This window comes from Eumetopias jubatus, unplaced genomic scaffold (genome assembly GCF_037043125.1).
Source record: "Eumetopias jubatus isolate StellerSeaLion01/CBP00866 unplaced genomic scaffold, mEumJub1_p1.0 scaffold_22, whole genome shotgun sequence".
Taxonomy (NCBI): Eukaryota; Metazoa; Chordata; class Mammalia; order Carnivora; family Otariidae; genus Eumetopias; species Eumetopias jubatus.
In genome coordinates, this window is record NW_028274828.1 from 213666 (window position 1) to 238037 (window position 24372).

A 24372-nucleotide genomic window follows, 5' to 3' on the forward strand; every position below is an offset into this window, starting at 1 on the left:
TACAGATCTGTGATTCAACAGTCTTACACAATTCACAGCGCTCACCGTAGCTCAAACCCTCCCCAATGTCTATCACCCAGCCACCCCATCCCTCCCACACCCGACCACTCCAGCAACCCTCAGTTTGTTCCTGACATTAAGAATTCCTCATGTCAGTGAGGTCATATGATACATGTCTTTCTCTGATTGACGTATTTCACTAATCATCGGACCCTCCTGTTCCATCCACGTCGTTGCACATGGCAAGATCTCATTCCTTTGGATGGCTGCATAATATTCCATTGTGTATATGTATACCACCTCTTCTTTATCCATTCCTCTGTCGATGGACATCTTGGCTCTTTCCACAGTTTGGCTATTGTGGACATTGCTGCTATAAACAATGGGGTGCACGTACCGCTTCGGGTCCCTACCTTTGTATCTTTCGGGTAAATACCCAGGAGTGCCATTGCTGGATCGAATGGTAGCTCTAATTTCAACTGTTTGAGGAACCTCCATACTGTTTTCCAGAGGGGTTGCGCCAGCTTGCATTCCCACGAACACTGTAGGAGGGTTCCCCTTTCTCCACATCCCCGCCAACATCTGTCGTTCCCTGACATGTTAATTTTAGCCCTTCTGACGGGTGTGAGGTGGTGTCTCATTGAGGATTTGATTTGGATTTCCCTGATGCCGAGCCGTGTTGAGCACTTTTTCATGTGCCTGTTGGCCATTTGGTGGTCTTCTTTGGAAAAATGTCTGTTCATGGCTTCTGGCATTTGTTGATTGGGTTATTTGTTCTTTGGCTGTTGAGTTCGATAAGTTCTTTATAGATTTTGGATAGTAGCCCTTTATCTGATATGTCATTTGCAAATATTTTCTCCCATTGTGTCGGGTGTCTTTTGGTTTTGTGGACTGTTCCTTTTGCTGTGCCAAAGCTTTTTATCTTGATGAAATCCCAATAGTTCATTTTGGCCCTGGCTTCCCGTGCCTTTGGTGATGTATCTAGGAAGAAGTTGCTGCGGCTGACGTCGAAGAGCTTGCTACCTGTGTTCTCCTTTAGGATTTTGATGGACTCCTGTCTCACAGTGAGGTCTTTCACGCATTTGGAGCCTATTTTTGTGTGTGGTGTATGGAAATGGTCCAGTGTCATTCTTCTGCATGTGGCTGTCCAATTTTCCCAACACCCGTTGTTGAAGAGGCTGTCTTTTTGCCATTGGACATTCTTTCCTGCTTTGTCAAAGGTAAGTTGACCATAGAGTTGAGGGTCCATTTCTGGGCTCTCGGTTCTGTTCCATGGATCTATGTGTCTGTTTTTGTGCCAGTACCATACTGTCTTGACGAGGACAGCTTTGTCATAGCGCTCGAAGTCCAGAATTGTGATGCCGCCCGCTTTGCTCTTCTTTTTCAATACTCCTCTGGCTATTCGGGGTCTCTTCTGGTTCCATTCAAAATTTAGGATTATTTGTTCCATTCCTTTGAAAAAAGTGGATGGTATTTTGATGGGGATTGCATTGAATGTGTAGATTGCTCTAGGGAGCATTGACCTCTTCACAATGTTGGTTCTCCCAATCCATGAGCATGGAACGTTTTTCCATTTCTTTGTGTCTTCTTCAATTTCATTCCTGAGTATTCTGTAGATTTCTGAGTACAGATCCTTTGCCTCTTTGGTTCAATTTATTCCTAGGTATCTTATGGTTTTGGGTGCAATTGTGAATGGGATCGACTCCTTGATTTGTCTCTCTTCTGTCTTGTTGTTGGTGTAGAGGAATGCCACTGATTTCTGTGCATTGATTTTATAGCCTGCTCCTTGACTGAATTCCTGTGTGAGTTCTAGCAGTTTTGGGGTGGAGTCTTTTGGGTTTTCCACATAAAGTATCATATCATCTGCAAAGAGTGAGAGTTTGACTTCCTCTCTGCCGATTGGGATGCCTTTGATTTCTTTTTGTTGTCTGATTGCTGTGGCTAGGACTTCGAATACTATGTTGAGTAGCAGTGGTGAGAGTGGCTCTCCCTGCCGCGTTCCTGACCTTAGGGGAAAAGCTCTCAGCTTTTCCCCATTGAGAATGATATTCGCTGTAGGTTTTTCGTAGATGGCTTTTATGATATTGAGGTATGTACCCTCTGTCCCTATACTCTGAAGAGTTTTGATCAAGAAAGGGTGCTGTACTTTGTCAAATGCTTTTTCTGCATCTATTGAGAGGATCCTATGATTCTTGTTCTTTCTTTTGTGAATGTATTTTATCACGTTGATTGATTTGCGGATGTTGAACCAGCCTTGCGGCCCAGGGATAAATCCCACTTGGTCGTGGTGAATAGTCCTTTTAATGTACTGTTGGATCCTCTTGGCTAGTATTTTGGTGAGGATTTTTGCATCGATGTTCATCAAGGATATGGGTTTGTAATTCTCCTTTTTGATGGGATCTTTGTCTGGTTTGGGGATCAAGGTAACGGTGGCCTCCTAAAATGAGTTTGGAAGTTTTCCTTGCCTTTCTACCTTTGGGAACCGTTTCAGGAGACTAGGTATTATTTCTTCTTTAAATGTCTGATAGAATTCCCCTGGGAAGCCACCTGGCCCTGGGCTTTGGTTTCTTGGGAGATTTTTGATGACTGCTTCAATTGCCTTCGTGGTTATAGGACACTTTAGGTTTTCTATTTCTTCCTGGGTCAGTTTTGGTAGTTGACACATCTCTAGGAAGGCACCCATTTCTTCCAGGTTATCTAATTTGCTGCCATAGGGTTGCTCATATTATGTTCTTATCATTGTTTGTATTTCTTTGGTGTTGGTTGTGATCTCTCCTCTTTTATTCCTGATTTTGTTGATTTGGGTCATTTCTCTTTTCTTTTTGATCAGCCTGGCCAGGGGTTTATCAACCTTGTGAATTCTTTCAAAGAACCAGCTCCTAGTTCCGTTGATCTGTTCTCCTGTTCTTTTGGGTTCTAGTTCATTGATTTCTGCTCTGATCTTCATGATTTCTCTTCTCCTGCTGGGTTTAGGCTTTCTTTGCCGTTCTTTCTCCAGCTCCTTTAGGTGTAGGGTTAGGTTGTGTATTTGAGACCTTTCTTGTTTCTTGACAAAGGCTTGTATTGATATGTACTTTCCTCGCAGGACTGCCGTGGGTTTATCCCAACGATTTTGGGCAGTTGTGTTTTAATTTTCATTGGTTTCCATGAGTTTTTTAAAATCTTCTTTAATTTCCTGGTTGACCCATTCATTCTTTAGTAGGAGGCTCTTTAGCCTCCATGTATTTGAGGTCTTTCCGACTTTCCTCTTGTGATTGAGTTCTAGTTTCAAAGCATTGTGGTCTGAAAATGTGCAGGGAATGATCCCAATCTTCTGGTACCGGTTGAGACCTGATTTGGGACCTAGGATGTGATCCATTCTGGAGAATGTTCCATGGGCACTAGACAAGAAAGTGTATTCCGTTGCTTTGGGATGGAACGTTCTGCATATGTCTGTGAAGTCCATTTGCTCCAGTGTGTCATTGCAAGTCTTTATTTCCTTGTTGATCTTTTGCTTAGATGATCTGGCCATTTCAGTCAGGGGGGTGTTAAAGTGCCCCACTATTATTGTATTGTTGTCAATGTGTTTCTTTGCTTTTCTTATTAATTGCCTTATATAATTGGATGCTCCCATGTTCGGGGCATAGATATTTACAATTGTTAGATCTTCTTGTTGGATAGACCCTTTAAGTAGGACATAGTGTCCTTCTTCATCTCTAATTACAGACTTTGATTTTTATTGCTTTGTTAATCACCATGTACTACATCATTTGTTTTGGTGTAGTGTTCCATGATTCATTGTTTGTTCCTAACACACAGTGCTCCATGCGGAATGTGCCCTCTTTAATACCCATCACCAGGCTAACCCATCCACCTACCCACCTCCCGTCTTGAAACCTCAGTTTGTTTTTCAGAGTCCATCATCTCTCCTGGTTCGTCTCCCCCTCTGACTAACTCCCCTTCATTCTTCCTCTCCTGCTATCGTCTCCTTTTTCTTTATTCTTAAAATATGTTGCGTTATTTGTTTCAGAAGTACAGATCTGTGATTCAACAGTCTTACACAATTCACAGCACTCACCGTAGCTCATACCCTCCCCAATGTCTATCACCCAGCCACCCCATCCCTCCCACCCCCGACCACTCCAGCAACCCTCAGTTTGTTCCTGACATTAAGAATTCCTCATATCAGTGAGGTCATATGATACATGTCTTTCTCTGATTGACGTATTTCACTAATCATCGTACCCTCCTGTTCCATCCACGTCGTTGCACATGGCAAGATCTCATTCCTTTGGATGGCTGCATAATATTCCATTGTGTATATGTATACCACCTCTTCTTTATCCATTCCTCTGTCGATGGACATCTTGGCTCTTTCCACAGTTTGGCTATTGTGGACATTGCTGCTATAAACAATGGGGTGCACGTACCGCTTCGGGTCCCTACCTTTGTATCTTTGGGGTAAATACCCAGGAGTGCCATTGCTGGATCGAATGGTAGCTCTAATTTCAACTGCTTGAGGAACCTCCATACTGTTTTCCAGAGGGGTTGCGCCAGCTTGCATTCCCACCAACACTGTAGGAGGGTTCCCCTTTCTCCACATCACCGCCAACATCTGTCGTTGCCTGACTTGTTAATTTTAGCCCTTCTGACGGGTGTGAGGTGGTGTCTCATTGAGGTTTTGATTTGGATTTCCCTGATGCCGAGCCGTGCTGAGCACTTTTTCATGTGCCTGTTGGCCATTTGGATGTCTTCTTTGGAAAAATGTCTGTTCATGGCTTCTGCCCATTTGTTGATTGGGTTATTTGTTCTTTGGCTGTTGAGTTCGATAAGTTCTTTATAGATTTTGGATAGTAGCCCTTTATCTGATATGTCATTTGCAAATATTTTCTCCCATTGTGTCGGGTGTCTTTTGGTTTTGTGGACTGTTTCTTTTGCTGTGCCAAAGCTTTTTATCTTGATGAAATCCCAATAGTTCATTTTGGCCCTGGCTTCCCGTGCCTTTGGTGATGTTTCTAGGAAGAAGTTGCTGCGGCTGACGTCGAAGAGCTTGCTACCTGTGTTCTCCTTTAGGATTTTGATGGACTCCTGTCTCACAGTGAGGTCTTTCACGCATTTGGAGTCTATTTTTGTGTGTGGTGTATGGAAATGGTCCAGTGTCATTCTTCTGCATGTGGCTGTCCAATTTTCCCAACACCCGTTGTTGAAGAGGCTGTCTTTTTGCCATTGGACATTCTTTCCCGCTTTGACAAAGGTAAGTTGACCATAGAGTTGAGGGTCCATTTCTGGGCTCTCGATTCTGTTCCATGGATCTATGTGTCTCTTTTTGTGCCAGTACCATACTGTCTTGATGAGGACAGCTTTGTCATAGCGCTCGAAGTCCAGAATTGTGATGCCGCCCGCTTTGCTCTTCTTTTTCAATACTCCTCTGGCTATTCGGGGTCTCTTCTGGTTCCTTTCAAAATTTAGGATTATTTGTTCCATTCCTTTGAAAAAAGTGGATGGTATTTTGATGGGGATTGCATTGAATGTGTAGATTGCTCTAGGGAGCATTGACCTCTTCACAATGTTGGTTCTCCCAATCCATGAGCATGGAACTTTTTTCCATTTCTTTGAGTCTTCTTCAATTTCATTCCTGAGTATTCTGTAGATTTCTGAGTACAGATCCTTTGCCTCTTTGGTTCAATTTATTCCTAGGTATCTTATGGTTTTGGGTGCAATTGTGAATGGGATCGACTCCTTCATTTGTCTCTCTTCTGTCTTGTTGTTGGTGTAGAGGAATGCCACTGATTTCTGTGCATTGATTTTATAGCCTGCTCTTTGACTGAATTCCTGTGTGAGTTTTAGCAGTTTTGGGGTGGAGTCTTTTGGGTTTTCCACATAAAGTATCATATCATCTGCAAAGAGTGAGAGTTTGACTTCCTCTCTGCCGATTGGGATGCCTTTGATTTCTTTTTGTTGTCTGATTGCTGTGGCTAGGACTTCGAATACTATGTTGAGTAGCAGTGGTGAGAGTGGCTCTCCCTGCCGCGTTCCTGACCTTAGGGGAAAAGCTCTCAGCTTTTCCCCATTGAGAATGGTATTCGCTGTAGGTTTTTCGTAGATGGCTTTTATGATATTGAGGTATGTACCCTCTGTCCCTATACTCTGAAGAGTTTTGATCAAGAAAGGGTGCTGTACTTTGTCAAATGCTTTTTCTGCATCTATTGAGAGGATCCTATGATTCTTGTTCTTTCTTTTGTGAATGTATTTTATCACGTTGATTGATTTGCGGATGTTGAACCAGCCTTGCGGCCCAGGGATAAATCCCACTTGGTCGTGGTGAATAGTCCTTTTAATGTACTGTTGGATCCTCTTGGCTAGTATTTTGGTGAGGATTTTTGCATCGATGTTCTTCAAGGATATGGGTCTGTAATTCTCCTTTTTGATGGGATCTTTGTCTGGTTTGGGGATCAAGGTAACGGTGGCCTCGTAAAATGAGTTTGGAAGTTTTCCTTGCCTTTCTACCTTTGGGAACCGTTTCAGGAGACTAGGTATTATTTCTTCTTTAAATGTCTGATAGAATTCCCCTGGGAAGCCACCTGGCCCTGGGCTTTGGTTCTTGGGAGATTTTTGATGACTGCTTCAATTGCCTTCGTGGTTATAGGACACTTTAGGTTTTCTATTTCTTCCTGGGTCAGTTTTGGTAGTTGACACATCTCTAGGAAGGCACCCATTTCTTCCAGGTTATCTAATTTGCTGCCATAGGGTTGCTCATATTATGTTCTTATCATTGTTTGTATTTCTTTGGTGTTGGTTGTGATCTCTCCTCTTTCATTCCTGATTTTGTTGATTTGGGTCATTTCTCTTTTCTTTTTGATCAGCCTGGCCAGGAGTTTATCAACCTTGTGAATTCTTTCAAAGAACCAGCTCCTAGTTCCGTTGATCTCTTCTCCTGTTCTTTTGGGTTCTAGTTCATTGATTTCTGCTCTGATCTTCATGATTTCTCTTCTCCTGCTGGGTTTAGGCTTTCTTTGCCGTTCTTTCTCCAGCTCCTTTAGGTGTAGGGTTAGGTTGTGTATTTGAGACCTTTCTTGTTTCTTGACAAAGCCTTGTATTGATATGTACTTTCCTCGCAGGACTGCCGTGGGTGTATCCCAACGATTTTGGGCAGTTGTGTTTTCATTTTCATTGGTTTCCATGAGTTTTTTAAAATCTTCTTTAATTTCCTGGTTGACCCATTCATTCTTTAGTAGGAGGCTCTTTAGCCTCCATGTATTTGAGGTCTTTCCGACTTTCCTCTTGTGATTGAGTTCTAGTTTCAAAGCATTGTGGTCTGAAAATGTGCAGGGAATGATGCCAATCTTTTGGTACCGGTTGAGACCTGATTTGGGACCTAGGATGTGATCCATTCTGGAGAATGTTCCATGGGCACTAGAGAAGAAAGTGTATTCCGTTGCTTTGGGATGGAACGTTCTGCATATGTCTGTGAAGTCCATTTGCTCCAGTGTGTCATTGCAAGTCTTTATTTCCTTGTTGATCTTTTGCTTAGATGATCTGGCCATTTCAGTCAGGGGGGTGTTAAAGTGCCCCACTATTATTGTATGGTTGTCAATGTGTTTCTTTGCTTTTCTTATTAATTGCCTTATATAATTGGATGCTCCCATGTTCGGGGCATAGATATTTACAATTGTTAGATCTTCTTGTTGGATAGACCCTTTAAGTAGGACATAGTGTCCTTCTTCATCTCTTATTACAGTCTTTGATTTTTATTGCTTTGTTAATCACCATGTACTACATCATTTGTTTTGGTGTAGTGTTCCATGATTCATTGTTTGTTCCTAACACACAGTGCTCCATGCGGAATGTGCCCTCTTTAATACCCATCACCAGGCTAACCCATCCCCCTACCCACCTCCCGTCTTGAAACCTCAGTTTGTTTTTCAGAGTCCATCATCTCTCCTGGTTCGTCTCCCCCTCTGACTAACTCCCCTTCATTCTTCCTCTCCTGCTATCTTCTCCTTTTTCTTTATTCTTAAAATATGTTGCGTTATTTGTTTCAGAAGTACAGATCTGTGATTCAACAGTCTTACACAATTCACAGCGCTCACCGTAGCTCAAACCCTCCCCAATGTCTATCACCCAGCCACCCCATCCCTCCCACACCCGACCACTCCAGCAACCCTCAGTTTGTTCCTGACATTAAGAATTCCTCATGTCAGTGAGGTCATATGATACATGTCTTTCTCTGATTGACGTATTTCACTAATCATCGGACCCTCCTGTTCCATCCACGTCGTTGCACATGGCAAGATCTCATTCCTTTGGATGGCTGCATAATATTCCATTGTGTATATGTATACCACCTCTTCTTTATCCATTCCTCTGTCGATGGACATCTTGGCTCTTTCCACAGTTTGGCTATTGTGGACATTGCTGCTATAAACAATGGGGTGCACGTACCGCTTCGGGTCCCTACCTTTGTATCTTTGGCGTAAATACCCAGGAGTGCCATTGCTGGATCGAATGGTAGCTCTAATTTCAACTGCTTGAGGAACCTCCATACTGTTTTCCAGAGGGGTTGCGCCAGCTTGCATTCCCACCAACACTGTAGGAGGGTTCCCCTTTCTCCACATCCCCGCCAACATCTGTCGTTCCCTGACTTGTTAATTTTAGCCCTTCTGACGGGTGTGAGGTGGTATCTCATTGAGGATTTGATTTGGAATTCCCTGATGCCGAGCCGTGTTGAGCACTTTTTCATGTGCCTGTTGGCCTTTTGGATGTCTTCTTTGGAAAAATGTCTGTTCATGGCTTCTGCCCATTTGTTGATTGGGTTATTTGTTCCTTGGCTGTTGAGTTCGATAAGTTCTTTATAGATTTTTGATAGTAGCCCTTTATCTGATATGTCATTTGCAAATATTTTCTCCCATTGTGTCGGGTGTCTTTTGGTTTTGTGGACTGTTTCTTTTGCTGTGCCAAAGCTTTTTATCTTGATGAAATCCCAATAGTTCATTTTGGCCCTGGCTTCCCGTGCCTTTGGTGATGTTTCTAGGAAGAAGTTGCTGCGGCTGACGTCGAAGAGCTTGCTACCTGTGTTCTCCTTTAGGATTTTGATGGACTCCTGTCTCACAGTGAGGTCTTTCACGCATTTGGAGTCTATTTTTGTGTGTGGTGTATGGAAATGGTCCAGTGTCATTCTTCTGCATGTGGCTGTCCAATTTTCCCAACACCCGTTGTTGAAGAGGCTGTCTTTTTGCCATTGGACATTCTTTCCTGCTTTGTCAAAGGTAAGTTGACCATAGAGTTGAGGGTCCATTTCTGGGCTCTCGGTTCTGTTCCATGGATCTATGTGTCTGTTTTTGTGCCAGTACCATACTGTCTTGACGAGGACAGCTTTGTCATAGCGCTCGAAGTCCAGAAATGTGATGCCGCCCGCTTTGCTCTTCTTTTTCAATACTCCTCTGGCTATTCGGGGTCTCTTCTGGTTCCATTCAAAATTTAGGATTATTTGTTCCATTCCTTTGAAAAAAGTGGATGGTATTTTGATGGGGATTGCATTGAATGTGTAGATTGCTCTAGGGAGCATTGACCTCTTCACAATGTTGGTTCTCCCAATCCATGAGCATGGAACGTTTTTCCATTTCTTTGTGTCTTCTTCAATTTCATTCCTGAGTATTCTGTAGATTTCTGAGTACAGATCCTTTGCCTCTTTGGTTCAATTTATTCCTAGGTATCTTATGGTTTTGGGTGCAATTGTGAATGGGATCGACTCCTTCATTTGTCTCTCTTCTGTCTTGTTGTTGGTGTAGAGGAATGCCACTGATTTCTGTGCATTGATTTTATAGCCTGCTCCTTGACTGAATTCCTGTGTGAGTTCTAGCAGTTTTGGGGTGGAGTCTTTGGGGTTTTCCACATAAAGTATCATATCATCTGCAAAGAGTGAGAGTTTGACTTCCTCTCTGCCGATTGGGATGCCTTTGATTTCTTTTTGTTGTCTGATTGCTGTGGCTAGGACTTCGAATACTATGTTGAGTAGCAGTGGTGAGAGTGGCTCTCCCTGCCGCGTTCCTGACCTTAGGGGAAAAGCTCTCAGCTTTTCCCCATTGAGAATGATATTCGCTGTAGGTTTTTCGTAGATGGCTTTTATGATATTGAGGTATGTACCCTCTGTCCCTATACTCTGAAGAGTTTTGATCAAGAAAGGGTGCTGTACTTTGTCAAATGCTTTTTCTGCATCTATTGAGAGGATCCTATGATTCTTGTTCTTTCTTTTGTGAATGTATTTTATCACGTTGATTGATTTGCGGATGTTGAACCAGCCTTGCGGCCCAGGGATAAATCCCACTTGGTCGTGGTGAATAGTCCTTTTAATGTACTGTTGGATCCTCTTGGCTAGTATTTTGGTGAGGATTTTTGCATCGATGTTCATCAAGGATATGGGTCTGTAATTCTCCTTTTTGATGGGATCTTTGTCTGGTTTGGGGATCAAGGTAACGGTGGCCTCGTAAAATGAGTTTGGAAGTTTTCCTTGCCTTTCTACCTTTGGGAACCGTTTCAGGAGACTAGGTATTATTTCTTCTTTAAATGTCTGATAGAATTCCCCTGGGAAGCCACCTGGCCCTGGGCTTTGGTTTCTTGGGAGATTTTTGATGACTGCTTCAATTGCCTTCGTGGTTATAGGACACTTTAGGTTTTCTATTTCTTCCTGGGTCAGTTTTGGTAGTTGACACATCTCTAGGAAGGCACCCATTTCTTCCAGGTTATCTAATTTGCTGCCATAGGGTTGCTCATATTATGTTCTTATCATTGTTTGTATTTCTTTGGTGTTGGTTGTGATCTCTCCTCTTTTATTCCTGATTTTGTTGATTTGGGTCATTTCTCTTTTCTTTTTGATCAGCCTGGCCAGGGGTTTATCAACCTTGTGAATTCTTTCAAAGAACCAGCTCCTAGTTCCGTTGATCTGTTCTCCTGTTCTTTTGGGTTCTAGTTCATTGATTTCTGCTCTGATCTTCATGATTTCTCTTCTCCTGCTGGGTTTAGGCTTTCTTTACCGTTCTTTCTCCAGCTCCTTTAGGTGTAGGGTTAGGTTGTGTATTTGAGACCTTTCTTGTTTCTTGACAAAGGCTTGTATTGCTATCTACTTTCCTCGCAGGACTGCCGTGGGTGTATCCCAACGATTTTGGGCAGTTGTGTTTTCATTTTCATTGGTTTCCATGAGTTTTTTAAAATCTTCTTTAATTTCCTGGTTGACCCATTCATTCCTTAGTAGGAGGCTCTTTAGCCTCCATGTATTTGAGGTCTTTCCGACATTCCTCTTGTGATTGAGTTCTAGTTTTAAAGCATTGTGGTCTGAAAATGTGCAGGGAATGATCCCAATCTTTTGGTACCGGTTGAGACCTGATTTGGGACCTAGGATGTGATCCATTCTGGAGAAAGCTCCATGGGCACTAGAGAAGAACGTGTATTCCGTTGCTTTGGGATGGAACGTTCTGCATATGTCTGTGAAGTCCATTTGCTCCAGTGTGCATTGCAAGTCTTTATTTCCTTGTTGATCTTTTGCTTAGATGATCTGGCCATTTCAGTCAGGGGGGTGTTAAAGTGCCCCACTATTATTGTATTGTTGTCAATGTGTTTCTTTCCTTTCTTATTAATTGCCTTATATAATTGGATGCTCCCATGTTCGGGGCATAGATATTTACAATTGTTAGATCTTCTTTTTGGAAAGACCCTTTAAGTAGGACATAGTGTCCTTCTTCATCTCCTATTACAGTCTTTGTTTTTTATTGCTTTGTTAATCACCATGTACTACATCATTTGTTTTGGTGTAGTGTTCCTTGATTCATTGTTTGTTCCTAACACACAGTGCTCCATGCGGAATGTGCCCTCTTTAATACCCATCACCAGGCTAACCCATCCCCCTACCCACCTCCCGTCTTGAAACCTCAGTTTGTTTTTCAGAGTCCATTATCTCTCCTGGTTCGTCTCCCCCTCTGACTAACTCCCCTTCATTCTTCCTCTCCTGCTATCTTCTCCTTTTTCTTTATTCTTAAAATATGTTGCGTTATTTGTTTCAGAAGTACAGATCTGTGATTCAACAGTCTTACACAATTCACAGCGCTCACCGTAGCTCATACCCTCCCCAATGTCTATCACCCAGCCACCCCATCCCTCCCACCCCCGACCACTCCAGCAACCCTTAGTTTGTTCCTGACATGAAGAATTCCTCATGTCAGTGAGGTCATATGATACATGTCTTTCTCTGATTGACGTATTTCACTAATCATCGGACCCTCCTGTTCCATCCACGTCGTTGCACATGGCAAGATCTCATTCCTTTGGATGGCTGCATAATATTCCATTGTGTATCTGTATACCACCTCTTCTTTATCCATTCCTCTGTCGATGGACATCTTGGCTCTTTCCACAGTTTGGCTATTGTGGACATTGCTGCTATAAACAATGGGGTGCACGTACCGCTTCGGGTCCCTACCTTTGTATCTTTGGGGTAAATACCCAGGAGTGCCATTGCTGGATCGAATGGTAGCTCTAATTTCAACTGTTTGAGGAACCTCCATACTGTTTTCCAGAGGGGTTGCGCCAGCTTGCATTCCCACGAACACTGTAGGAGGGTTCCCCTTTCTCCACATCCCCGCCAACATCTGTCGTTCCCTGACATGTTAATTTTAGCCCTTCTGACGGGTGTGAGGTGGTGTCTCATTGAGGATTTGATTTGGATTTCCCTGATGCCGAGCCGTGTTGAGCACTTTTTCATGTGCCTGTTGGCCATTTGGATGTCTTCTTTGGAAAAATGTCTGTTCATGGCTTCTGCCCATTTGTTGATTGGGTTATTTGTTCTTTGGCTGTTGAGTTCGATAAGTTCTTTATAGATTTTGGATAGTAGCCCTTTATCTGATATGTCATTTGCAAATATTTTCTCCCATTGTGTCGGGTGTCTTTTGGTTTTGTGGACTGTTTCTTTTGCTGTGCCAAAGCTTTTTATCTTGATGAAATCCCAATAGTTCATTTTGGCCCTGGCTTCCCGTGCCTTTGGTGATGTGTCTAGGAAGAAGTTGCTGCGGCTGACGTCGAAGAGCTTGCTACCTGTGTTCTCCTTTAGGATTTTGATGGACTCCTGTCTCACAGTGAGGTCTTTCACGCATTTGGAGCCTATTTTTGTGTGTGGTGTATGGAAATGGTCCAGTGTCATTCTTCTGCATGTGGCTGTCCAATTTTCCTAACACCCGTTGTTGAAGAGGCTGTCTTTTTGCCATTGGACATTCTTTCCTGCTTTGTCAAAGGTAAGTTGACCATAGAGTTGAGGGTCCATTTCTGGGCTCTCGATTCTGTTCCATGGATCTATGTGTCTGTTTTTGTGCCAGTACCATACTGTCTTGATGAGGACAGCTTTGTCATAGCGCTCGAAGTCCAGAATTGTGATGCCGCCCGCTTTGCTCTTCTTTTTCAATATTCCTCTGGCTATTCGGGGTCTCTTCTGGTTCCATTCAAAATTTAGGATTATTTGTTCCATTCCTTTGAAAAAGTGGATGGTGTTTTGATGGGGATTGCATTGAATGTGTAGATTGCTCTAGGGAGCATTGACTTCTTCACAATGTTGGTTCTCCCAATCCATGAGCATGGAACGTTTTTCCATTTCTTTGTGTCTTCTTCAATTTCATTCCTGAGTATTCTGTAGATTTCTGAGTACTGATCCTTTGCCTCTTTGGTTCAATTTATTCCTAGGTATCTTCTGGTTTTGGGTGCAATTGTGAATGGGATCGACTCCTTGGTTTGTCTCTCTTCTGTCTTGTTGTTGGTGTAGAGGAATGCCACTGATTTCTGTGCATTGATTTTATAGCCTGCTCCTTGACTGAATTCCTGTGTGAGTTCTAGCAGTTTTGGGGTGGAGTCTTTTGGGTTTTCCACATAAAGTATCATATCATCTGCAAAGAGTGAGAGTTTGACTTCCTCTCTGCCGATTGGGATGCCTTTGATTTCTTTTTGTTGTCTGATTGCTGTGGCTAGGACTTCGAATACTATGTTGAGTAGCAGTGGTGAGAGTGGCTCTCCCTGCCGCGTTCCTGACCTTAGGGGAAAAGCTCTCAGCTTTTCCCCATTGAGAATGATATTCGCTGTAGGTTTTTCGTAGATGGCTTTTATGATATTGAGGTATGTACCCTCTGTCCCTATACTCTGAAGAGTTTTGATGAAGAAAGGGTGCTGTACTTTGTCAAATGCTTTTTCTGCATCTATTGAGAGGATCCTATGATTCTTGTTCTTTCTTTTGTGAATGTATTTTATCACGTTGATTGATTTGCGGATGTTGAACCAGCCTTGCGGCCCAGGGATAAATCCCACTTGGTCGTGGTGAATAGTCCTTTTAATGTACTGTTCGATCCTCTTGGCTAGTATTTTGGTGAGGATTTTTGCATCGATGTTCATCAAGGATATGGGTCTGTAATTCTCCTTTTTGATGGGATCTTTGTCTGGTTTGGGGATCAAGGTAACGGTGGCCTCGTAAAATGAGTTTGGAAGTTTTCCTTTGCTTTCTACCTTTGGGAACCGTTTCAGGAGACTAGGTATTATTTCTTCTTTAAATGTCTGATAGAATTCCCCTGGGAAGCCACCTGGCCCTGGTCTTTGGTTTCTTGGGAGATTTTTGATGACTGCTTCAATTGCCTTCGTGGTTATAGGACACTTTAGGTTTTCTATTTCTTCCTGGGTCAGTTTTGGTAGTTGACACATCTCTAGGAAGGCACCCATTTCTTCCAGGTTATCTAATTTGCTGCCATAGGGTTGCTCATATTATGTTCTTATCATTGTTTGTATTTCCTTGGTGTTGGTTGTGATCTCTCCTCTTTTATTCCTGATTTTGTTGATTTGGGTCATTTCTCTTTTCTTTTTGATCAGCCTGGCCAGGGGTTTATCAACCTTGTGAATTCTTTCAAAGAACCAGCTCCTAGTTCCGTTGATCTGTTTTCCTGTTCTTTTGGGTTCTAGTTCATTGATTTCTGCTCTGATCTTCATGATTTCTCTTCTCCTGCTGGGTTTAGGCATTCTTTACCGTTCTTTCTCCAGCTCCTTTAGGTGTAGGGTTAGGTTGTGTATTTGAGACCTTTCTTGTTTCTTGACAAAGGCTTGTATTGATATGTACTTTCCTCGCAGGACTGCCGTGGGTGTATCCCAACGATTTTGGGCAGTTGTGTTTTCATTTTCATTGGTTTCCATGAGTTTTTTAAAATCTTCTTTAATTTCCTGGTTGACCCATTCATTCTTTAGTAGGAGGCTCTTTAGCCTCCATGTATTTGAGGTCTTTCCGACTTTCCTCTTGTGATTGAGTTCTAGTTTCAAAGCATTGTGGTCTGAAAATGTGCAGGGAATGATCCCAATCTTTTGGTACCGGTTGAGACCTGATTTGGGACCTAGGATGTGATCCATTCTGGAGAATGTTCCATGGGCACTAGAGAAGAAAGTGTATTCCGTTGCTTTGGGATGGAACGTTCTGCATATGTCTGTGAGGTCCATTTGCTCCAGTGTGTCATTGCAAGTCTTTATTTCCTTGTTGATCTTTTGCTTAGATGATCTGGCCATTTCAGTCAGGGAGGTGTTAAAGTGCCCCACTATTATTGTATTGTTGTCAATGTGTTTCTTTGCTTTTCTTATTAATTGCCTTATATAATTGGATGCTCCCATGTTCGGGGCATAGATATTTACAATTGTTAAATCTTCTTGTTGGATAGACCCTTTAAGTAGGACATAGTGTCCTTCTTCATCTCTTATTACAGACTTTGATTTTTATTGCTTTGTTAATCACCATGTACTACATCATTTGTTTTGGTGTAGTGTTCCATGATTCATTGTTTGTTCCTAACACACAGTGCTCCATGCGGAATGTGCCCTCTTTAATACCCATCACCAGGCTAACCCATCCCCCTACCCACCTCCCGTCTTGAAACCTCAGTTTGTTTTTCAGAGTCCATCATCTCTCCTGGTTCGTCTCCCCCTCTGACTAACTCCCCTTCATTCTTCCTCTCCTGCTATCTTCTCCTTTTTCTTTATTCTTAAAATATGTTGCGTTATTTGTTTCAGAAGTACAGATCTGTGATTCAACAGTCTTACACAATTCACAGCGCTCACCGTAGCTCATACCCTCCCCAATGTCTATCACCCAGCCACCCCATCCCTCCCACCCCCGACCACTCCAGCAACCCTCAGTTTGTTCCTGACATGAAGAATTCCTCATGTCAGTGAGGTCATATGATACATGTCTTTCTCTGATTGACGTATTTCACTAATCATCGGACCCTCCTGTTCCATCCACGTCGTTGCACATGGCAAGATCTCATTCCTTTGGATGGCTGCATAATATTCAATTGTGTATATGTATACCACCTCTTCTTTATCCATTCCTCTGTCGATGGACATCTTGGCTCTTTCCACAGTTTGGCTACTGTGGACATTGCTGCTATATACAATGGGGTGCACGTACCGGTTCGGGTCCCTACCTTTGTATCTTTGGGGTAAATACCCAGGAGTGCCATTGCTGGATCGAATGGTAGCTCTAATTTCAACTGTTTGAGGAACCTCCATACTGTTTTCCAGAGGGGTTGCGCCAGCTTGCATTCCCACCAACACTGTAGGAGGGTTCCCCTTTCTCCACATCCCCGCCAACATCTGTCGTTGCCTGACTTGTTAATTTTAGCCCTTCTGACGGGTGTGAGGTGGTGTCTCATTGAGGTTTTGATTTGGATTTCCCTGATGCCGAGCCGTGTTGAGCACTTTTTCATGTGCCTGTTGGCCATTTGGATGTCTTCTTTGGAAAAATGTCTGTTCATGGCTTCTGCCCATTTCTTGATTGGATTATTTGTTGTTTGGCTGTTGAGTTCGATTAGTTCTTTATAGATTTTGGATAGTAGCCCTTTATCTGATATGTCATTTGCAAATATTTTCTCCCATTGTGTCGGGTGTCTTTTGGTTTTGTGGACTGTTTCTTTTGCTGTGCCAAAGCTTTTTATCTTGATGAAATCCCAATAGTTCATTTTGGCCCTGGCTTCCCGTGCCTTTGGTGATGTTTCTAGGAAGAAGTTGCTGCGGCTGACGTCGAAGAGCTTGCTACCTGTGTTCTCCTTTAGGATTTTGATGGACTCCTGTCTCACAGTGAGGTCTTTCACGCATTTGGAGTCTATTTTTGTGTGTGGTGTATGGAAATGGTCCAGTGTCATTCTTCTGCATGTGGCTGTCCAATATTCCCAACACCCGTTGTTGAAGAGGCTGTCTTTTTGCCATTGGACATTCTTTCCCGCTTTGTCAAAGGTAAGTTGACCATAGAGTTGAGGGTCCATTTCTGGGCTCTCGGTTCTGTTCCATGGATCTATGTGTCTGTTTTTGTGCCAGTACCATACTGTCTTGATGAGGACAGCTTTGTCATAGCGCTCGAAGTCCAGAATTGTGATGCCGCCCGCTTTGCTCTTCTTTTTCAATACTCCTCTGGCTATTCGGGGTCTCTTCTGGTTCCATTCAAAATTTAGGATTATTTGTTCCATTCCTTTGAAAAAAGTGGATGGTATTTTGATGGGGATTGCATTGAATGTGTAGATTGCTCTAGGGAGCATTGACCTCTTCACAATGTTGGTTCTCCCAATCCATGAGCATGGAACGTTTTTCCATTTCTTTGTGTCTTCTTCAATTTCATTCCTGAGTATTCTGTAGATTTCTGAGTACAGATCCTTTGCCTCTTTGGTTCAATTTATTCCTAGGTATCTTCTGGTTTTGGGTGCAATTGTGAATGGGATCGACTCCTTGATTTGTCTCTCTTCTGTCTTGTTGTTGGTGTAGAGGAATGCCACTGATTTCTGTGCATTGATTTTATAGCCTGCTCTTTGACTGAATACCTGTGTGAGTTCTAGCAGTTTTGGGGTGGAGTCTTTGGGGTTTTCCACATAAAGTATCATATCATCTGCAAAGAGTGAGAGTTTGACTTCCTCTCTGCCGATTGGGATGCCTTTGATTTCTTTTTGTTGTCTGATTGCTGTGGCTAGGACTTCGAATACTATGTTGAGTAGCAGTGGTGAGAGTGGCTCTCCCTGCCGCGTTCCTGACCTTAGGGGAAAAGCTCTCAGCTTTTCCCCATTGAGAATGGTATTCGCTGTAGGTTTTTCGTAGATGGCTTTTATGATATTGAGGTATGTACCCTCTGTCCCTATCCTCTGAAGAGTTTTGATCAAGAAAGGGTGCTGTACTTTGTCAAATGCTTTTTCTGCATCTATTGAGAGGATCCTATGATTCTTGTTCTTTCTTTTGTGAATGTATTTTATCACGTTGATTGATTTGCGGATGTTGAACCAGCCTTGCGGCCCAGGGATAAATCCCACTTGGTCGTGGTGAATAGTCCTTTTAATGTACTGTTGGATCCTCTTGGCTAGTATTTTGGTGAGGATTTTTGCATCGATGTTCATCAAGGATATGGGTCTGTAATTCTCCTTTTTGATGGGATCTTTGTCTGGTTTGGGGATCAAGGTAACGGTGGCCTCGTAAAATGAGTTTGGAAGTTTTCCTTGCCTTTCTACCTTTGGGAACCGTTTCAGGAGACTAGGTATTATTTCTTCTTTAAATGTCTGATAGAATTCCCCTGGGAAGCCACCTGGCCCTGGGCTTTGGTTTCTTGGGAGATTTTTGATGACTGCTTCAATTGCCTTCGTGGTTATAGGACACTTTAGGTTTTCTATTTCTTCCTGGGTCAGTTTTGGTAGTTGACACATCTCTAGGAAGGCACCCATTTCTTCCAGGTTATCTAATTTGCTGCCATAGGGTTGCTCATATTATGTTCTTATCATTGTTTGTATTTCTTTGGTGTTGGTTGTGATCTCTCCTCTTTTATTCCTGATTTTGTTGATTTGGGTCATTTCTCTTTTCTTTTTGATCAGCCTGGCCAGGGGTTTATCAACCTTGTGAATTCTTTCAAAGAACCAGCTCCTAGTTCCGTTGATCTGTTCTCCTGTTCTTTTGGGTTCTAGTTCATTGATTTCTGCTCTGATCTTCATGATTTCTCTTCTCCTGCTGGGTTTAGGCTTTCTTTATCGTTCTTTCTCCAGCTCCTTTAGGTGTAGGGTTAGGTTGTGTATTTGAGACCTTTCTTGTTTCTTGACAAAGGCTTGTATTGCTATCTACTTTCCTCGCAGGACTGCCGTGGGTGTATCCCAACGATTTTGGGCAGTTGTGTTTTCATTTTCATTGGTTTCCATGAGTTTTTTAAAATCTTCTTTAATTTCCTGGTTGACCCATTCATTCCTTAGTAGGAGGCTCTTTAGCCTCCATGTATTTGAGGTCTTTCCGACTTTCCTCTTGTGATTGAGTTCTAGTTTCAAACCATTGTGGTCTGAAAATGTGCAGGGAATGATGCCAATCTTTTGGTACCGGTTGAGACCTGATTTGGGACCTAGGATGTGATCCATTCTGGAGAATGTTCCATGGGCACTAGAGAAGAAAGTGTATTCCGTTGCTTTGGGATGGAACGTTCTGCATATGTCTGTGAAGTCCATTTGCTCCAGTGTGTCATTGCAAGTCTTTATTTCCTTGTTGATCTTTTGCTTAGATGATCTGGCCATTTCAGTCAGGGGGGTGTTAAAGTGCCCCACTATTATTGTATTGTTGTCAATGTGTTTCTTTGCTTTTCTTATTAATTGCCTTATATAATTGGATGCTCCCATGTTCGGGGCATAGATATTTACAATTGTTAGATCTTCTTGTTGGATAGACCCTTTAAGTAGGACATAGTGTCCTTCTTCATCTCTTATTACAGTCTTTGATTTTTATTGCTTTGTTAATCACCATGTACTACATCATTTGTTTTGGTGTAGTGTTCCATGATTCATTGTTTGTTCCTAACACACAGTGCTCCATGCGGAATGTGCCCTCTTTAATACCCATCACCAGGCTAACCCATCCCCCTACCCACCTCCCGTCTTGAAACCTCAGTTTGTTTTTCAGAGTCCATCATCTCTCCTGGTTCGTCTCCCCCTCTGACTAACTCCCCTTCATTCTTCCTCTCCTGCTATCTTCTCCTTTTTCTTTATTCTTAAAATATGTTGCGTTATTTGTTTCAGAAGTACAGATCTGTGATTCAACAGTCTTACACAATTCACAGCGCTCACCGTAGCTCATACCCTCCCCAATGTCTATCACCCAGCCACCCCATCCCTCCCACCCCCGACCACTCCAGCAACCCTCAGTTTGTTCCTGACATTAAGAATTCCTCATGTCAGTGAGGTCATATGATACATGTCTTTCTCTGATTGACGTATTTCACTAATCATCGGACCCTCCTGTTCCATCCACGTCGTTGCACATGGCAAGATCTCATTCCTTTGGATGGCTGCATAATATTCCATTGTGTATATGTATACCACCTCTTCTTTATCCATTCCTCTGTCGATGGACATCTTGGCTCTTTCCACAGTTTGGCTATTGTGGACATTGCTGCTATAAAAAATGGGGTGCACGTACCGCTTCGGGTCCCTACCTTTGTATCTTTCGGGTAAATACCCAGGAGTGCCATTGCTGGATCGAATGGTAGCTCTAATTTCAACTGTTTGAGGAACCTCCATACTGTTTTCCAGAGGGGTTGCGCCAGCTTGCATTCCCACCAACACTGTAGGAGGGTTCCCCTTTCTCCACATCCCCGCCAACATCTGTCGTTCCCTGACTTGTTAATTTTAGCCCTTCTGACGGGTGTGAGGTGGTATCTCATTGAGGATTTGATTTGGATTTCCCTGATGCCGAGCCGTGTTGAGCACTTTTTCATGTGCCTGTTGGCCTTTTGGATGTCTTCTTTGGAAAAATGTCTGTTCATGGCTTCTGCCCATTTGTTGATTGGGTTATTTGTTCTTTGGCTGTTGAGTTCGATAAGTTCTTTATAGATTTTGGATAGTAGCCCTTTATCTGATATGTCATTTGCAAATATTTTCTCCCATTGTGTCGGGTGTCTTTTGGTTTTGTGGACTGTTTCTTTTGCTGTGCGAAAGCTTTTTATCTTGATGAAATCCCAATAGTTCATTTTGGCCCTGGCTTCCCGTGCCTTTGGTGATGTTTCTAGGAAGAAGTTGCTGCGGCTGACGTCGAAGAGCTTGCTACCTGTGTTCTCCTTTAGGATTTTGATGGACTCCTGTCTCACAGTGAGGTCTTTCACGCATTTGGAGTCTATTTTTGTGTGTGGTGTATGGAAATGGTCCAGTGTCATTCTTCTGCATGTGGCTGTCCAATTTTCCCAACACCCGTTGTTGAAGAGGCTGTCTTTTTGCCATTGGACATTCTTTCCTGCTTTGTCAAAGGTAAGTTGACCATAGAGTTGAGGGTCCATTTCTGGGCTCTCGGTTCTGTTCCATGGATCTATGTGTCTGTTTTTGTGCCAGTACCATACTGTCTTGACGAGGACAGCTTTGTCATAGCGCTCGAAGTCCAGAATTGTGATGCCGCCCGCTTTGCTCTTCTTTTTCAATATTCCTCTGGCTATTCGGGGTCTCTTCTGGTTCCATTCAAAATTTAGGATTATTTGTTCCATTCCTTTGAAAAAAGTGGATGGAATTTTGTTGGGGATTGCATTGAAGGTGTAGATTGCTCTAGGGAGCATTGACCTCTTCACAATGTTGGTTCTCCCAATCCATGAGCATGGAACGTTTTTCCATTTCTTTGTGTCTTCTTCAATTTCATTCCTGAGTATTCTGTAGATTTCTGAGTACAGATCCTTTGCCTCTTTGGTTCAATTTATTCCTAGGTATCTTATGGTTTTGGGTGCAATTGTGAATGGGATCGACTCCTTGATTTGTCTCTCTTCTGTCTTGTTGTTGGTGTAGAGGAATGCCACTGATTTCTGTGCATTGATTTTATAGCCTGCTCCTTGACTGAATTCCTGTGTGAGTTCTAGCAGTTTTGGGGTGGAGTCTTTGGGGTTTTCCACATAAAGTATCATATCATCTGCAAAGAGTGAGAGTTTGACTTCCTCTCTGCCGATTGGGATGCCTTTGATTTCTTTTTGTTGTCTGATTGCTGTGGCTAGGACTTCGAATACTATGTTGAGTAGCAGTGGTGAGAGTGGCTCTCCCTGCCGCGTTCCTGACCTTAGGGGAAAAGCTCTCAGCTTTTCCCCATTGAGAATGGTATTCGCTGTAGGTTTTTCGTAGATGGCTTTTATGATATTGAGGTATGTACCCTCTGTCCCTATACTCTGAAGAGTTTTGATCAAGAAAGGGTGCTGTACTTTGTCAAATGCTTTTTCTGCATCTATTGAGAGGATCCTATGATTCTTGTTCTTTCTTTTGTGAATGTATTTTATCACGTTGATTGATTTGCGGATGTTGAACCAGCCTTGCGGCCCAGGGATAAATCCCACTTGGTCGTGGTGAATAGTCCTTTTAATGTACTGTTGGATCCTCTTGGCTAGTATTTTGGTGAGGATTTTTGCATCGATGTTCTTCAAGGATATGGGTCTGTAATTCTCCTTTTTGATGGGATCTTTGTCTGGTTTGGGGATCAAGGTAACGGTGGCCTCGTAAAATGAGTTTGGAAGTTTTCCTTGCCTTTCTACCTTTGGGAACCGTTTCAGGAGACTAGGTATTATTTCTTCTTTAAATGTCTGATAGAATTCCCCTGGGAAGCCACCTGGCCCTGGGCTTTGGTTCTTGGGAGATTTTTGATGACTGCTTCAATTGCCTTCGTGGTTATAGGACACTTTAGGTTTTCTATTTCTTCCTGGGTCAGTTTTGGTAGTTGACACATCTCTAGGAAGGCACCCATTTCTTCCAGGTTATCTAATTTGCTGCCATAGGGTTGCTCATATTATGTTCTTATCATTGTTTGTATTTCTTTGGTGTTGGTTGTGATCTCTCCTCTTTCATTCCTGATTTTGTTGATTTGGGTCATTTCTCTTTTCTTTTTGATCAGCCTGGCCAGGGGTTTATCAACCTTGTGAATTCTTTCAAAGAACCAGCTCCTAGTTCCGTTGATCTCTTCTCCTGTTCTTTTGGGTTCTAGTTCATTGATTTCTGCTCTGATCTTCATGATTTCTCTTCTCCTGCTGGGTTTAGGCTTTCTTTGCCGTTCTTTCTCCAGCTCCTTTAGGTGTAGGGTTAGGTTGTGTATTTGAGACCTTTCTTGTTTCCTGACAAAGCCTTGTATTGATATGTACTTTCCTCGCAGGACTGCCGTGGGTGTATCCCAACGATTTTGGGCAGTTGTGTTTTCATTTTCATTGGTTTCCATGAGTTTTTTAAAATCTTCTTTAATTTCCTGGTTGACCCATTCATTCTTTAGTAGGAGGCTCTTTAGCCTCCATGTATTTGAGGTCTTTCCGACTTTCCTCTTGTGATTGAGTTCTAGTTTCAAACCATTGTGGTCTGAAAATGTGCAGGGAATGATGCCAATCTTTTGGTACCGGTTGAGACCTGATTTGGGACCTAGGATGTGATCCATTCTGGAGAATGTTCCATGGGCACTAGAGAAGAAAGTGTATTCCGTTGCTTTGGGATGGAACGTTCTGCATATGTCTGTGAAGTCCATTTGCTCCAGTGTGTCATTGCAAGTCTTTATTTCCTTGTTGATCTTTTGCTTAGATGATCTGGCCATTTCAGTCAGGGGGGTGTTAAAGTGCCCCACTATTATTGTATGGTTGTCAATGTGTTTCTTTGCTTTTCTTATTAATTGCCTTATATAATTGGATGCTCCCATGTTCGGGGCATAGATATTTACAATTGTTAGATCTTCTTGTTGGATAGACCCTTTAAGTAGGACATAGTGTCCTTCTTCATCTCTTATTACAGTCTTTGATTTTTATTGCTTTGTTAATCACCATGTACTACATCATTTGTTTTGGTGTAGTGTTCCATGATTCATTGTTTGTTCCTAACACACAGTGCTCCATGCGGAATGTGCCCTCTTTAATACCCATCACCAGGCTAACCCATCCCCCTACCCACCTCCCGTCTTGAAACCTCAGTTTGTTTTTCAGAGTCCATCATCTCTCCTGGTTCGTCTCCCCCTCTGACTAACTCCCCTTCATTCTTCCTCTCCTGCTATCTTCTCCTTTTTCTTTATTCTTAAAATATGTTGCGTTATTTGTTTCAGAAGTACAGATCTGTGATTCAACAGTCTTACACAATTCACAGCGCTCACCGTAGCTCAAACCCTCCCCAATGTCTATCACCCAGCCACCCCATCCCTCCCACCCCCGACCACTCCAGCAACCCTCAGTTTGTTCCTGACATTAAGAATTCCTCATGTCAGTGAGGTCATATGATACATGTCTTTCTCTGATTGACGTATTTCACTAATCATCGGACCCTCCTGTTCCATCCACGTCGTTGCACATGGCAAGATCTCATTCCTTTGGATGGCTGCATAATATTCCATTGTGTATATGTATACCAC